The 17,704-nt window shown below is 40.2% G+C and overlaps 1 protein-coding gene across 1 annotated transcript in view; it reads right to left on the bottom strand.

Moving 5' to 3' along the window:
* GPM6A (glycoprotein M6A) overlaps positions 1 to 17,704 on the bottom strand; it is a 331,272-nt gene that overhangs the window by 289,811 nt on the left and 23,757 nt on the right. The window lies entirely within an intron of this gene.

Raw genomic sequence — 17,704 nt, 5'->3', positions numbered from 1 at the left:
TTGTTTGCAAAAAATTAGGTACTTCGTTTATTCTTACTGATCAGCTCTACTCTTTTGGACAAAAGCAACATGAGAGTGAATACTTTCACACCTGTCAGGATGGAGTTGCAACTGTCATACATTTGGAATGTTATGATCCCAAGCAGTCTTTATATAATTTGAATTACATTGTATGTTAGGTTTTTGATAAAATTTGGCCAATTTTTACAGAAGAAATTATTTCTCTGATCATTTGCTCCTATCTATTTAGGAATATGTAAAACTGGATTTTTTTTTTAAGGTAATATGTGACCAAAGTTAATTTTCTTCCTAAGGCCTAAATAAAGAAAAAGCAGTTTCCCATAATAAATAAATAAATAAATAAATAAATAAATAAATAAATAAATAAACAAAAAAACCCACCTTTACCAGTTGTATCATTGGGGCAACACTAAACAGGCCCACAGAACTGCAGAGTGGATGCCGGTCATACAGAATCAAATGTTCTATCACATTTCTTGTGGAGGATATTGCTTAGGAAATTTTTTGAATTCCCATCATTGAGGACGCACTGGCCAAACGTCTCTCTTATATACCAGAAAGACACATGTTCTGGCTTGCGTTTATCCAGTGGACAATAGTGTTCACATAAAAACCTCCCCTTTGTGTTGGATGTTAGTGGCCACCACTAAATAACTACAGGACCTAATGGTACATGCTCTGCTTAAGAATCTCACTCCAGCCTCACTTTATTTTTCTAAATTAAATTCCTTTTGCCATGATTCTTACCTTTTTATTTCTTTGTTTACATCTAAGAATTTATATATCTCTGTAACATTATTTAACATGTAACAAATTTAACATTATTTGTTAAAAATAATGTTAAGAAAATAATCAGGTCGGGGATGCCTGGGTGGCTCAGTGGTTGAGCATCTGCCTTTGGCTCAGGTCATGATCCCCAGATCCCAGGATCGAGTCCCACATCGGGCTCCCTGCATGGAACCTGCTTCTCCCTCTGCCTGTGTCTCTGCCTCTCCCTCTCTCTGTGTCTCTCATGAATAAATAAATACAATCTTTAAAAAAAAAATAAAAGAATTAGGTTGGATAGTTTGACTGTTAGATTCTAAATTATTTCCTCATTCAAATAAAAAATTTTGAATTGCTTGTTCCCAGATTTCAATGAGATAAGAAGCTATCTACCAGTTCATCTGTACATGGATGTGTTCAACTGATTCAGCTTGACTGGAAGGTACAGAAGAAAGTTGATCCATCGGTTCTCTAATTCTAACTGTCAAACTATTAAATATTGGTTTCAACTGAATACTATATTCCCAAGCAATATAGTACAATTTCAATCCCAACCATATTTTATGAAAGTGAAATACATATTAAAAAGAGGCAAGAGGGGAATAAGGACCACTTGGTACAAGTAATAACGTGAAGGTGTTTATGGTTCTTTAATACAAATTTGAGAATAAACAAGCCATGTATCCTAGCATACATGTTGTCAGAGATTCCTTCCCAATATTTTAGTGGGGAAATTACCCAGTGGCTTGGACTAAAATAAAGCCTATTGAAATATATTTAACAACTATTCAGATAAACACAGAAAAAAAAAAAAAAGATAATGGAGAAAACATATTCTCCACCAGAAAAGCTTGCAAAAAACTCCAGCTCTTCCAGAGCCTGCAGCTTTGATACGTCCAGAATGGGAGCATCAGCCTTTAAGGGAGGCTGACCAATGAAGGTATAACACACTGAATTGATGTATTTTACCCAGTATTAGAGCCTCAGGTCACTCACTGTGTTTCTGTTAGTTCTCCCTTCATCCCACTGCCCCCGCCCACACCACCTACTGAGCAAAAATTCTGTGCTTCCCCCTAAGTGCTAAGGTAGGTATCACAGACCTATGAAAGGGCACCTGTTCTCAAGGAACTTCATTAATTAGCTTCCACCTTAACTGAACAAATGCATAGATGAGCCCCTCCTTGATCCCTATGTACCTGACATTCTACAAGATGCTGAATAGGTTCAGAAGAAATACTTTAATTTCCTGCCTGTGGACAACCTGTCACCTGGTTGGGAACATAAATGAAAGAGTTCTTTGCAACAAACTGAAAAGTGTATGATGTGCACCGCCCAAGAAAGCTGGACAAGTTAACCACGCCAAATTAGGATACGGAGTACGGGGAAGCAGGGCCTAACACCAATAATCATGATGCCAAACCTGCTCTGTGATCACCTCCCAGGATCAGACATGCAGGTCAGAGTTAAGCTTATGCTGACTACGGAGGGGCACAGGGGACTAGTCCAGCGGTAGAAACAGGCAAGGCAGCCAGAGATCTCTTTTGCTGTCTCTGCAGAGTTCTGCAGGATTCAGAACCGTCAATCACGTGAAACTGTGTGTGCTTATGTGTGTGTTGTGCACACGACATATAAGGACAAGGGTGAAATGAAGGAAGAACTGTGAAGGGTCTTCGCAGGGCCCTAGGGATCCTGAAGTCAATCAAGATTCACCAAATGATTTTAGACAGGTGAGCGAATGTGGGGGGGGGGGTACAATTCTGCGTTTATAGAAAAAGGTGGATTGAAGGAGAGCAAATGTGCAGGAGGGGTAAAGCCTAAAGCAAGATGTCTTCATGATGAAGACAAGATATACGTGCCGTGCCAACGCCAATGGAGAGGTGATGAGGTTGAGAAGTGAGAGGTCTAATGCTGCATGACTCGTAAGAGGGTAAAATCATGGAATTTACTGTTTCTGGAGGGGGGACAACTCTGTGCCTGTGAACAACCTGTCACCTGGTTGGGAACATAAATGAAAGAGTTCTTTGCAACAAACTGAAAAGTTTGTTGGGAGGTCAGCTGGATGATCAAGAGGACAGGCTGCCTAGAAGGAGCGGAGACAAATGTCCCTCACAAAGAATCAGTCAATAAACCATCGCAACAACAGCTGGAACGCTGCATCCCAGGTAGTAGAGCCTCCCAGTGTCGTGACACAAGGAGGGAGGCCGAGCCAGGCACTCGAGAAATAAACAAAAGCAACCAAAAAAAGGTAGTATGTGATACACGCAGGATACGGTCACTATCTCAGAGGCGGGAACTCAGCCTAGAGAATTCAATCACAGGGTGAGAGAGTGCTTAGGAAAAGACCAATAAAAAAAGGAATACAGCCTGGCACGTTGAAAGCAGAGCTAGGCTTGGATGTGGTGACCCAGATGGTGACCTTAATGTGTCACTCAGACAAATCCGTCATTGTGTCCTTGAGCAAATAAACTCCCGTGATTTTCAATTGTCTCCTCCATGAAATATTATCATCAAATATATATGAAAGGACTTTTAAAATGTAAATCATTCTATAGATGAATTTATAGGTATTATAATTCCGGGCAAAAGGAATTACATGGAGTGTGGCATGAAGGCAACGATGAATGTAACACAATCAGAGAATCAATATATGCCATGTGTAAAAGACAGCAGTGACTGGTGTCAGAGAAGGGGACGTGTACATGCGGGGGGCCAGACTTCTAAATATATCAGTCAAGAAGGACTTCACTTTTTCTTCACTTTTCTGAGTCCTACTGATGGTGGCATGAACACCAAAAGCACTTTTATTTTTTTTTATGCCTTTAAATGGCCAGAAAATATAATAAATGCAAAGCCATGATGAAAGCGGTTCCCTAGCAGCTTTTGAATGCATGTTACTATATTCAGGGAGTGCATGTGCAAAAGTAACGTGAAATAAAACATGGACCACTTCTCTAAACTTGGCCAGTGAGCCCAGGCTTAGCATGGGACACTGTGAGCCTACGCTCTTGAAACACAGATACCCAGGACTGTCACCAAAATCCAATAAGCAGCCAATTGCTTGGTAATACATGTTCTACTAAAGAGGTAGAAAATTTATTCTAGAAGTTCAGGAGCCTCTAGGGAGACAGCAAGCTAGCATATAAATACTGTGTGAAGTTCCAGATCAAAGTGGAGTTCAGCTTACAGGTCTCTTCTGCAATTTTCTGTATGAAAGAAAAATGTTATGAATATCACAAAACAGAACAAAAATCACCAAGGGGAATAGAAATCTCTACAGAGCCTCTATTGTACAGTCTGAAGACAAACAGTATTTTGAACAAATATTAAAGAGACCTTGAATAAAAGTACAGAATTCCTTTCTGAGTTAAGTCTTGGGGCAACCAGAAAGCTCATCACTTACAGTAACTGTGATCCAAGGCAAATTCTATTTGTCCGAGTGCCTTTTCCCTAACAACCACGTGAAAACTGAAATCAACACTGAACAATATTCCAATTAAAAATACAGAACAAAATAAAAATAAATACAAATTTTAAAAAAACAGAAAAAATAAAAAATAAAGCTTTTGCATGGTATTAAATACATTTTCCAGATGCAGGAAATTTAAAGCAACGGATTACATGTATTTATGAATTCTCTGTAAAGCCAAAGCAATCTATTTGCCCTGTGCCAACCTGTACTCAAAAGAAATGAAGCTACAGGAATCCCTGGGTGGCTCAGCGGTTGAGCGTCTGCCTTGGCTCAGGTCGTGACCCTGGGGTCCTAGGATCAAGTACGGCATCAGGCTTCCTGCAGGGACCCTGCTTCTCCCTCTGCCTGTGTCTCTGCCTCTCTCTCTGTGTGTGTTTCTTCTTAATAAATAAAACCTTAAAAAAGAAAGAAATTCAGTATAGAAACAACCAAATTTTTGTTTGTGCCTACCATGAAATGCAACTTGTGATCCTGGCCCGTCACTGACTGTGAATGCTACAGCATTGTGTATTTTTTAATTTCCAGTAGAAAGTTAGTTGGCTCAAATAAAATACTTTGAATGGCATCATTCATCTTCAAAGTACTCTTCCAAAGGTGGCCGCTTAGAGAAACAAATGCCACCACGTGTTAGGAAACTCGGAGACAACTTTGCTGTTCTGCTATGTAGTATTAGGTTTCCGAGTGTAGACAGCAGTTTATTTGAAATGTATTTTCAAAGCCGGTGGCATTGAGAACAAAAAGCAGCTTTCAAATCCTGTTCCTAAATCCATTTGCTAAGTAATAGAGCAATATGTAAAAGTGGCTGAGACAGTATTCTAGATAAAGATCTTGGCCTTTTTTTTTTTTTTTTTTTCCTTTCCTGACCAGAAAGACAAGTTTGCACAGATCTCCGGAGGAGTCTCTGGAGGGCATTTGTCTCCAGTCACTTTGAAGATCCACATTAGCAGCCCATTAAGCCTGAATCTAGATCATATCTTAAAATGAACTATGGTGTTATCTGCCTACATCCATGTTCTCTACTTTGCCAGAGGACTAGGGTTTCCAAGAAGAGGCCTGGTTTACACCAAAGCAAGCCTTTTTGGTTTCACCCCACAGGGTCACCGCTGGCCCTCCTACTGCTGCTAACTATGGTCTTCTCTTTGGACAAAAAGCCACTTTGATTCATTTCCCTCCCACTACAAAAGCCCAGGATTTCATGACTTGTATCCAGGCTGAACATCAACAAGCCTGCAAATGAGAAAAATGAAGTAAGAGTGTCCGAGCGTGTGAATACACACTACATTTGCCTGCCACCCCACTTTTAAAAAAGGTTTCCACTTAGTCTACTGTCAAAAGAACCGGGGAGTTGCATCCCAGGGGGGGTGGGGAGTGGCAGATGGAAGGAAAACCAAATCCGTCTACCAAATCACAGTTCAAGAAATACTGACCCGGAGGAAGCAGAGTCGCTTCGTGAGGTATTGAAATGAGACATTAAAACAAACATAGGATGACCTACTTTCAAAATTTCCAGGTAACCGGTGCCCAGAATGGGGGAACGCTACCTTCAGGTATCATCAGTAGTAACGTCTTCAACCAAAAATAAAATCTTTGGGACGCCTGGGTGGCTCAGCGGTTGAGCGTCTGCCTTCGGCTCAGGGTGTGACCCCGGGGTCCCAGGATCGAGTCCCGCATCGGGCTCCTTGAGTGGAGCCTGCTTCTCCCTCTGCCTGTGTCTCTGTCTCTCTCTCTGTCTGTCTTTCTCTGTCATGAATAAATAAATAAAATCTTAAACATAAGTAAATAAATAAAAAGAAATACCAGGAACGATGGCCAGGGCACCAGAATGTCAGGGCCACTGGGGCCTCAGTCACCACGGAGGGGTGGTTTTGTGCAATGAATGGGAAGACTGGAGTTTTGCCGGCCTACGTGACGACAGAGCCAAATACTGGAACTCCCTGGACACATTCCTGCCTCACCTCCCTCCTCGACGTATCCATACAGAATTAGTAGCAGGCAAGGAGCTATTGTAGAGGTAACACAGAAATGGCCATTCGTCCATCCACAGTGGTTTTAGAAAAGGTTTTAAATGGAAAAGGGACAGAAATGCAAATCCTGAGAGTCCGATTCTCTGTCTCCTCTTGCACGGTAATAACTAACACTAATTAGAAAATTATTGCCAGACGTTGTTTTAAGCAAAGTGTACATTTAACTTGTTTAATCCTTACAATAACACCCTGAGTTGGAAACTATTGTCCACATGCCACTTTAGAGAGGAGAAAATTAAGCCACCAAGATATTATGTAACCAGGCCATGGTTACACAGTCACTGAGTACCAGCTCTATTGGGTATTACAAAATCTTTGCCAGATATTTTGCTTCAGAATTCAAAAGTATCTTGACAGATTTTCTTAAAGAAGCTTTTATCAAGTCATACCAGTTGGCACTGATGCATTCTAACTAAAACTTTTCTTTTTTAGACAAAGTTGCCATACTCGGGGTAAGTTTTCTAACAATTTGAATATGATAAAATACAAACATTTTAAAACTGGAATAAAATTCTAGGCATAGGGCAGCCCAGGTGGCGCAGCAGTTTAGCGCCGCCTGCAGCCCAGGGTGTGATCCTGGGGGCCCAGGATCGAGTCCCGCGTCGGGCTCCCTGCATGGAGCCTGCTTCTCCCTCTGCCTGTGTCTCTGCCTCTCTCCGCTCTCTCTGAATGAATAAATAAATAAATCTTTAAAAAAAAAATTCTAGGCATAGAATTTAGCCATTCTATGATGGGTCTGATACTGCTTTGACATCTTTCTGGGTCTCAGGGTCATCGCTATAAATTCTGTTGCAGGACAGTCCCTTCATCAAATAAACAAGAACAAGGCGATCTAAATCATAGGACCGAGACTGAAAGCTTCATTTTAAAAGTCTGCAATACAGGATCGAGTCCCACATCGGGCTCCCTGCATGGAGCCTGCTTCTCCCTCTGCCTGTGTCTCTGCCTCTCTCTCTCTGTGTGTGTCTTTCATAAAAAAAAAAAAAAAAAAAAAAAAAAAAAAAAAAAAAAAAACAAACCAAAAACCTTATCTACCTGTTTAAAAAAAAAAACAAGTGATGTCACATACTAATTTTCTGTCCCTAGACACGGCACTTCTATAGGTTTGATCTGCACCATATGAAAAAATAAAGTGATTTTAAAGATCCCTTCAAATTTTAAAATTCTGTGATGCCATGACTAATCCCAGAACACTGCTACATCAGAAAGTACACAATTCATGTTACTTTTAATTACAAAGTTGTTTGAATTTGGGGGGTTGGGGTGGGGATGATCATTAATTGCAAGATGTAGCTACTTTCCATTGAAAATTAATGTCAAAAGGAAACCATGTAAGTGACACACGCATACTGTTTAACCTACAAAAACGTGTACCTTATAAACAATAACATTACTGGCTTTTGCATTCCAAAGTAAGGCAAATCTGTGTGCCAATTTCCAAAGCTTTATTGACCCTAACATTCTTTAAATGTAGCTGACACTGGGAAACACATTTTGAGCTGAGGGACCGTCGGTGGCAGACACGATCACGTGATCATCTCATGACATTCACACAAACCACTTTATTAGAAACTTATCATCGTCTTTAAATACACGAATTTTCAAAGTGTTTACAAAAATCACCATCAGATTACTTTTAAGGAAGAATGTTCACTCAACCCAAATCATAATACCGTGAAATAGACTTCCAGTTTCTGATCTGGCATGTAAGGAGCTTAAACGTGACCACTCTGTTCTAAGAAGTAAAAAGCTGGAAGAAAAAAAAGAAAGAAAAAAAAAAAAGAAGAACCATCAGAGAATTGAGGTCTTGGGACAAACTTTTGCCCCCATCAGAGAATTGAGATCTTGGGACAAACTTTTGCCCCCAGAACTGGAGACAACAGACAGGCACATAAGACGATCGCAGCTTCCAGAAACAGAAATCCCTGCTGGAACCAGGGCCGAGGGAGGAAATCCTGAACTGTCACTGATGGATCACGGGTAGCTCACTCAGTGTGACAAGTTTTGAGAGGTTACAGCGGCAGAGGGGCCCAGTATCAGGGAAGTCCTTGCACTTTTTTTTTTTTTTTTTTTTTTTTTTGAGTTCTACCCCAGGAATTCTACTAGGTTCTCACAGAGATCAGAGAAAAATCCCTCAGAGCCTTCAGCAGAGGGTGGGGGCAGGGCGCACCCAGAGCTGATACACCTGGTGCATTCTGTGCTTAGGAAGACTTGCCCTTAGAGGAAAGTATTTTACCAAACTCAAACTGACCTGGAAGACGGAAAAGAAATGCCACACTGCAGCCTACCCAAGCCTTCCTATGGGCAAAGGGAAATACCCAATTCCAGCCCACTCTAGCCTTCCAGCCTCACCTAAGGGGGTGCTGTTGGAAACTGAGAGCCACTGGTGAAGGCCACAGCCTTCGGGCACAGGCTCACCAGAAGACCAAGGCCTAACGCAGGACTAAGAATGCTTCTCTTCCCCCCAACTTACCACCACATTAACAGCATTGTTGAGTCACAACTTGGGGGGGGCGGGTAAGACAGAAAGAATGTATTTAAGAAAAAATTTCCAAGGAAGCTTCATTCATTCCTGGTGGGAATGCAATAAGATACAGGCATCTGGAAGACAAGGTGGCAATTTCTTACAAAAGAAACATACTCTTCCCATACTATCCAGCAATCACGCTCCTTGGTGTTAACCAAAGGAGTTAAAAACTTCTGTCCACACAAGACAGATGCTGATGGCAGCTTCAATGACAGTTGCAAAAACTTGGAAGCAACCAAGATGTCCTTCTATGTCCTCCAGGTAAATAGATAAGCAGATCATGGCATACCCAGTGGAACACCGTGCAACCACAGAAAGTAACCAGTCATCAAGTCATGGAAAGACCAGAAGCAACTTTTGTCCCGAATGGGTATTACTAAGTGAAAGAAGCCAATGTGTAAAGGCTCCATACCATGATTTTAATTATATGACATTCTGGGAGAAGTAGAACTGTGCAGACTATAAAAAGGTCAGTGGTTGCCCGGGCTTGGGGTGATGGAAATGGAGATGAATATATGGGGCTTGGGGATTTTTACCATGTGACACTACTCTGTATGAGCCTGTAACAGTAGATAGACGCCATTATACATTTCATAAAGCTCGTGCGATGTACAACACAAAGAGTGAGCCCAAATGGAAACTTAGTTAATAATAATTTATCAATATTGGCTTATCAGTTATAACAAACGGGGATGCCTGGGTGGCTCAGTGGTTGAGCATTTGCCTTCATCTCAGGGCGTAATCCCGGGGTCCTGGGATCGAGTCCCACGTAGGGCCCCCCACAGGGGGCCTGCTTCTCCCTCTGCCTGTGTCTCTGCCTCTCTCTGCTTGTCTCATGAATAAATAAATAAAATCTTTTTAAAAATTGTAGCAAACGTACTACACTGATGCAAATCTTAATAATACCAGGAACTGTGTGTGTGGAGGTATGGGGGAGTGAGTACAAACTCTCTACGTTCAGTTCATTTTTTTCTGCAAACCTAAAATTGCTTTAAAAAATAATGACTACTATTTTTTTATTTTTATTTTTTAAAGATTTTATTTATTTATTTATTCATGAGAGAGAGAGAGAGAGAGAGGCAGAGACACAGGCAGAAGGAGAAGCAGGTTCCATGCAGGGAGCCCGACGTGGGACTCGATCCAGGGACTCCAGGATCATGACCTGAGCCAAAGGCAGATGCTTAACTGCTGAGCCACCCAGACGTCCCTGACTACTAATTTTTAAATAAATACTACAGAATAGCACAATGATTTTTTTTTTAAGATGAGCAATCATTAAGCACGAAAAAGAAAACTATTAGATTATTATTTTTACTTTCAAGGCCGATTTGGCAATTGCTGTTAGATGGTATTATTCTCTTCATCACAATGATACTGAAATATTCACTGTGTCTTTCCTTTCTCCTTTTTTTTTTTTTTTTTTTTTTGTTCTTTTCCATGAAAGAAAACTTTCCCTACCAAAAAAAAATATTTGGCCGATTCTCTGGAAATAAAACCATTTTGCCCATGCACTTTGCCACCTCTCCAGAAACAAGCTTGTTTTCACGGGAAATCTGCTTTTTTGGCTTTTACAAAAAAACACAGCCAGACCCGCGCTTTTATAACAGAGAAGGAAACCGAAGGTTAGAAGTCAAATTCTGGTGGCAGTGAACACACGGGCCACTTGGCTGCCAAATGCTCTGCTGCTTTCAGAGACACAACATTGGAGACCTTCTTTGAAAGACAGAAAGGTAAAGAAATTGGGGAAAGTGAGCAAAAAGTCCCAGTGAACAGTAACAAGTGACTCTACTTAATTCCTAGTTTGTAGAGTGTGTGTGTGTGTGTGTGTGTGTGTGTTCTCACACACGTCTCCAGTGACAAGTGTTTATGAACTAGGGAGCTACAAGGAATTTAGAGAAAAGGGGCTGGACATGGCTCTATCTTTGAAAGTAAAAACACCCAATTATTCTAAGCTTCTTTCTTTCTTCATTCAGGTTAGTCCTAGAGGGTCACATGCAGCTTAACATCATCACAAGTGACAAAAAGGAAGTAGAGAAAGGAATCCAGGAAGGCCTTATCTTCAAAGCCACAACAAGCTTCCTTGTCCGGAAATCAAAGGTCACATATAAAGGCAGGAATTGCAACTATAAGAAAAACAGTTTTCTTATAAGAAAAACAAAATTTCTTTGCCTTGCCTTCTATTCAAATGAGTGAGCTCCCCAAGGTTGGGACCCCTGGGCTCACCACATCCCCTGAAAGCCCATTTTCCACAGTGGGGAGCACAGGCTGCTGGCAGCAGAGGGCCCCTGCCGCCGGGCCCAGCACCCTGGGGCGCTCAGGGCAGGTGCGAGTCCCAGTCAGCCTCCAGGGCTTTTCCAGGGAGGCCCAGGAAAAAGCCTGCTCTTCTGCAGCATCAGACAAGCCACCCTCGAGGCATTTTTCATCTGCCCAGTCTTATAAGCAGAACATGTTTGGATTTTCTATAGTCTTAATATCTTAGCAACTTGAGGCAAAACTGCAAACTGTGCGGCCTGCCCCCTGCTGCCAGGCCCCGGGCAACTGTCCTGGTGGCAATCCCAGAGGAGAAGGAGCCCCGAGGGCCTCCAGCGTACTGCTCATCAAAACCTACGTAAGCCTAGCCTCCGAGCCACACTGATTTTCAGGAACCAAATAAGGGAATAAAGTAGGTGTTCAATATGCCTAAATAGCATGTGAATATACATTTTTTTAATTAATATCTTTCACATCTAAAGCAAGAACCCATTCCTAAAAAAATGGCATCCGGTAGTCCCTCTCCCCAAATCTGTCCCTCCTTCCCCTTCATTCTTCTCTCCAACTCCATCCTATTGCCCTCTTGGAAGAGGAAGCAGGACATGATGGAACCAACCAACAGAAGAACCAGTCCCAAACGAGAAGGTGTGCAAGGTAATAAAAGAGAGGTGGTAGGGGAGAAAAAAAAAAAAAAGCAGATTTGTAACCTCTGATGGATTCTGTTTGGCTTAAGGTAAAGATTTTGTTGTGTTTTTTTTAAATTGAATTTAAGTTTAAATTAAAAAAAAAAAGTCTTTTTTTTAATCCAACATAGTTAACATTCAGTGTTCTAATATTAGTTGCAGGTGTACAAGGTAGAGATTCAACATAAAGTTTCTGAATTAAAATATATGCTGTATTTTTCTGGAAACACCAAAGTGGGACAGTGGGGGTGTTGAAATGGAATGGCTACAGTTTATCTGATTTGCAGTTTTTGGGGTTCTAGAAAGAGAAACCAATAGAGATAAAAATTCCATCTTGTGAAAAAATCAGTTAGGGGTTCTCCTGACTTGGGGCCGGGGCAAACAGTCATTTCCTTGGCATGACGAGTGCTGCTGCTCTTGCTGAGGCCTGCAGCTGAGCACATTGTTCTCTATTTGAAAAATATTTCCAGTCAGAAGAGAGTCACGTGCAGTGTGATTGACCTAAATTCTCCCGTGGTGCCGCTATTCACTCTCCTCAGCCCCTCACATCAGAATTCTCTGTACACACTTCATTATTCATCAGTTATTCAAAAGGCCCTCGCTTACTTAGCTCTAAAATTGATTTAAAAAAAAATAACACAAAATATTTGTAGACTTGTATCAGATGCAGCTACTTAAGAGCATCAGAAATTCTGTTTCCAGTTTTCTTGGGCTGGACCTGAATTTCAAAACAACAGTACAATATTCCAGTGTTTCTTACTGAAAAGAATAATAAAATGTGTAGCTTTTTTTGCTCAAAAATAATTATATGTGCATTAAAATGCCAAGGCTTTGATGGCTGTTAAATTCACGTCAGTGATTATTTCTAATAAGGCTCACAGATAGAAACACCAGTGGAAAAAAAATATTGAATGTGGAATTCTAAAATTGATCTTAAATACAAACATTCTCTCTTGTAAGCTTTATTACCTTGGTAATGGCTCTTCTAAATTTTCTCTGAAATGTCTGTTATTGAAAACTGTTAGTCTATATATATTCTTTTAAGTGACGGGGGATTTCTGGAAGATGCATTTGTAACATAAACGGCCTGGAGAGATAAAAAGCAAATGAATAAAAAAAAAAAAAAAAAAAACTCCCGTGTTTCAGTAGAATCCCTGTACCCTGCAATTGCTGGACTGGTCCCTATGAGATGGAAACTTCATGGGTAGGACAAAATTCCTCTGGTCTTCCTTGGCTCATCTGATAGGTGAGTCTAAATGTTTATTTATGGCCTTCCTTTATTTACTTGAAATCCATACGGTCTTGAATCTTGGACTCCAATCCTCTCTCACACTGTAATTTTATTTCCTTCATGACAGTTGTGTCCACACTAGAAGAAAGCAGAACAAAGCACCACTCTTCCAGAGAGCTTCTGGCTTGAGTGCTAGGACTAAAACTTTCTTTAGTTGTCTATAAGTATTTCTCTGGAAACTAGATATAAGCCTCTACTCCAAGTTCTCTTTGGAGGAGGGTATGTGGCCCGGGGAACAGTGCTGACCTAGGATGATGCTGAAGATCTCCAAGCCGTGGCTAACCTGGTAACAACCTGATAACATGCCTGTTTTCATGAGAGCTTGGGTTAAAACCTCAGAACTTTCCCTAAAGGATTCATGAACAAGAAGCAGAACATAAGGTATTGAAGAGGCTCCTCGTGCATCCCGTGGTGAGGATGGGGACAGGCCGTGTGGGGACAGCAGCGGGCTGACAGTGAGATCTGGCTCTGCCTTCCATCCCCCCATCGTGTCCAGGAGTCTCTACACATTTCTGGGCCTCAGGCTCCAAGTTTTGGACTAGGATCTCCAAAGATATTTTACATCTCTGCCAGCCGGAGGATCTACACGTACAGAGTATGATCTCACATTGTGTGAGAACAGCCCGCGGTAACATAAACCTACAATAATAAATATGTAATGTAATAATTAAAAAAATAGTATATTTCCATTATCTTTGTTTCTGGGCTTTTTTTTTTTTTTTGGCATATGCTAATATCTCTACTTGGCTTATTCTCACTTTTTGTGGTTTGAAACGTGCCTTTCCATTCTTTTATACCTTCACCCAAAGTTTCCTTCCTTGAAAATGAAGGGGATATTAGTCACTCCCTTCCCTATGTTGTGATAGAAAATATCTCTGTTAATATTTACCACGAGCAGTTGTTTCTATAATCATTCTAGAGGCTCACCCTTGGGTCCACAGGGCGCCGGCAGCACTGGGCACAGCATGAGTGCACATTAAGTGTTAGTGCAACGGTAAATGAGCCCATGTCTACCACCTACGACTATCCTCTGTCAATGAAGACAAAACGGGTGCGTTTACCAGTGAACACCCATCTCCAGCGTGGAACCAGACGGTCAACAAAATGTGGCAAAACTAAGAGAACTTAATTCTGTAGATACAACAATTCTAAAGTCAGGTGTCGGGTGAAATATGGTGACAACTCAGCCTCTAACATGAAGAGCCCACCCTATGTCTTCAAAGCAAAAGCCATCCACTTCAAAGAATTACACAATGAGGACAAGTTTATTCTTTTTTTTTTTTAACATTTATTCCTAAAAATATAGTTTGAATCAAGAAATCATTTAGCTTTTCATCTAATCCCAAAGTGAATTTCACAGACCTTTAGAACATGGCTTCGCTGCTTGTGTCACTGTTGTTTTCAGAGGGGGGCTTCGTGCTGAAGTTGGCACTGCTTTGATGTGATCAAATTAAGGTTTGCAGAAAGCTTACAAACTATCACAGGCAAAATGAGGTAATTAAAAGGGTCAACTAAATAATTAAAATCACTTCCAATTCAATCATACATGCTAATGAGATCCCGGGACAGGATGAATAAATGAAATTTTCCATTGATCCCAAACCACACTGAGACTATTAATTGCAATATTAAAAAAAAATGACTAAGCATTCTTCAGAACAGGTGTTCTGAAGGAACACTAGGAGGATCTGATTCAGCTCCTCTGGACATCCTCTTCCTGGAGGTGCTAATGAGCAGCAAAATGGCTAAGAAGAAACTAGAAAAATAAAACAGCAAGTGTCTTCCAACCTATCTGGCTCAAGCATCCTTACCCTGTTCACATGGCATCACCCCAGCCTTCCGTGATGGAAACAACCCGCTGAGTAGATCCTTTATTCTGTTTTGCCTCATTTCAGCTCTGCCCTGCACAATGCTTGCTAGATAATATTTAAAAAGCAATGACCACGTATGTAGACTATCTGTTTAAGATCCCGTCACGGCTCTGTGTTGCTCTTGGAAAAAACTGAAAGGTCCTTCCTTGGATGGACCATATGGACCCTACTCATTTCCTCCAGACTCTCCTAACACTCTTCCTTTCCCCGACCATCTGAACCACATGAGTTCCCTAAAGTCCATACTCTCTCACATGTCCACTTCCAGCCTTCACATGAGTCTAGAATACTCCTGTTCCTGCCTGAATTCTCCGCTCCTCCGAGCCATCCGTCGTTAGAGGGGCAGGCTCTGAGAGGGGGCCGTCGGTACATGCCCGTCCGAAGTCTGTCCAAGTCACAGCTGTACCACCAACAAGCCCCCTCGGAGAAACTAGCTAAAATCCTGTTTTCGAGATCTGTTTGTCAGTAGTAAAAGAGCTAACATTTTGAGTTCCATCTGTCAGAGCATTTGTCTTCAGTCCAAACTTGGGTGAGTAATGATGGTGATTTATTTATTGGATCCTGTCAAATACGAGTGCCTGAGTTGCAATTAGCTACTTGTCTTTCTCCCCCATTAGTTTATGAATATCTATGATATCACTAACCATGTTTATTTTCACCATCCATATATTTTCAGCATCTAGCAGAGTGCCTGGCACGTCGGAAGTACACAGTGGGCATTCGATCAGTACTTATTTAGTGAGCAAAAAAATGGACAAACACCAACCACATCCAAGCTTCTCAGCATTGCATTAAAGCCCCTAGGGTTTCAGTTCTCACAAGTTCCCAGCGAACTCTTTAGAAATATTTCGACACTTCCACCAAGTATTTAGACATTAACAATTCTTTAAAGAATGTTATTCAAGTGTAGTTAATACACGATATTACATTAGTTTCAGCATAGCGATTGGACAAGTTTATACATTAGGCTACACTCACTACAACTGTAGCTAAAAGGATTAATAATTCCTATTCTTCTAATTTATTATTTGATCATTTAATCTATCATAGGTTTATGTTTTGTTTTATTCAATAGGTTTATTCACCAAAGATAAAGTAATGTGACTAGAATCACAGACTCTTATATTAGAAAAATACTTGATTAGTTATCTACCTGGAAAACCATACTAAAATCACATCAATTTAATTTCTACATAAAAGGTGCTGAGATAATTTATAATGATTCTCACCCATTCATTGAGGTAGAAATAGAAGATTTTTCTTTCCAAAATCATGGTAACAGTAGCTTTGAGGTCCTTTATGTGTGCTAGGCATTAAAAACATGGTATTTGCACTTGAAAATTCAGTGATTTAGGCTTGCTTCTAATTCAGATTTGTCTTACTCAATTTTAATAAAGCCTCTTAAGATACTCTACACTACTGTTTTTCACCAATTTTTAAGTACTTCATAGCTTTTAACTCATTGTTAAATATGCTGTCTCTCAAACTCATTTCTTACGTTCAAACTGTCCTTCTACTCACTGTAGGCGACTGTTAAAAAACCAAACACTATAGTGCAACACTGTGACTCAAACTAATTATATATAACAAATAAGTGAAAGTTTACAGCAAAGATGGCCAAGTACCACAGAGGCTTTGCTCTGTATAACGGGCACACAGATAAATGATAATCTAAAAGTAAGCTCGATTGATTCACTCCTGTCGTGTGTCAAAGACTAAGACAGTCACAGAACCCACCACTTCTGATCATCATCATGACCCTACACAGAAGACAAAACTGCCGGATGGAGGAATTACAACTCAGAGATTCAAATAAGCCACATAAATCCCATAACCAGTACAAGTGCCCAGACTTAAACAAAAAAAGACGGAATTAAATACATCTAGAAAAATAAAACAAATATGAACCCCTGCATTCTCTAATGATTAGATATAAGAAATGTAGGTGCATTTACATAATTAAGCCACTGGAGACTATCTTTCCTTAAAATCATCTAAATATTCTGCAAACTAATAGACTAATATGCTAATATACTCATTGAAATGAGGTTGAGATGTTAAAATAATGTTTTAATCTTCAAATAAATGATTAATAGGAAAATCAAAGAAATGGATTTTAGAATAGCTTGAATAATTAGTGTCCAAAATAAATCACATCTGATATAGAGAATTCATCAAGGTTAGACTTTAGAATATGACACAACTACAAAATAATCAGACTGATTTTTGATGTGCTGATAATGTCATGAACTGAAAACCAACTTTCATTTCTTTAATGTTTTTGTGGTGGTTAAAAATATCCACGTAAAAACAAATTCTGGCAGTATTTTATTTAGCACTGTTTTGAACATGCTGCCAAATATTATTAAAATAAGCAACTTATTTCAATGTCTCGAATTTAGAATAAGGGAGAATAAAAACGGTATTGCTCTTTAATAGTATCTTGAAGTGTGGTTTTTCAATTTACCCTAACTCTCCATATCTATTAGGAGAACAAAGACATTCTGGGTGAATGTAAATACACTGTATTCTTCCCTGAAAACAGCAATGAATTAACCTATTTGAAGTAAAAGCCCCACAGAAAACGCCTTGTGACTCAGATAAAACACAATATTCATATAGAAACTTAAAGATAATCTCTATCATCCTCTCCGTCCCACATGAGCAGCCTTACAATGAGAATGTCAATGGATTAAAAGTTGAAACCCAAATTGAGTATCTATATCATACACTGACATTTAATACCAAAATAAAAATAAAGATTCCTGGTCCCACTTCAGAGGGGATCTTTCATAGGAAAAAT

This window comes from Canis lupus, chromosome 16 (assembly GCF_011100685.1).
Source record: "Canis lupus familiaris isolate Mischka breed German Shepherd chromosome 16, alternate assembly UU_Cfam_GSD_1.0, whole genome shotgun sequence".
NCBI lineage: Eukaryota > Metazoa > Chordata > Mammalia > Carnivora > Canidae > Canis > Canis lupus.
This window is presented reverse-complemented; position numbering and strand designations above follow the sequence as displayed.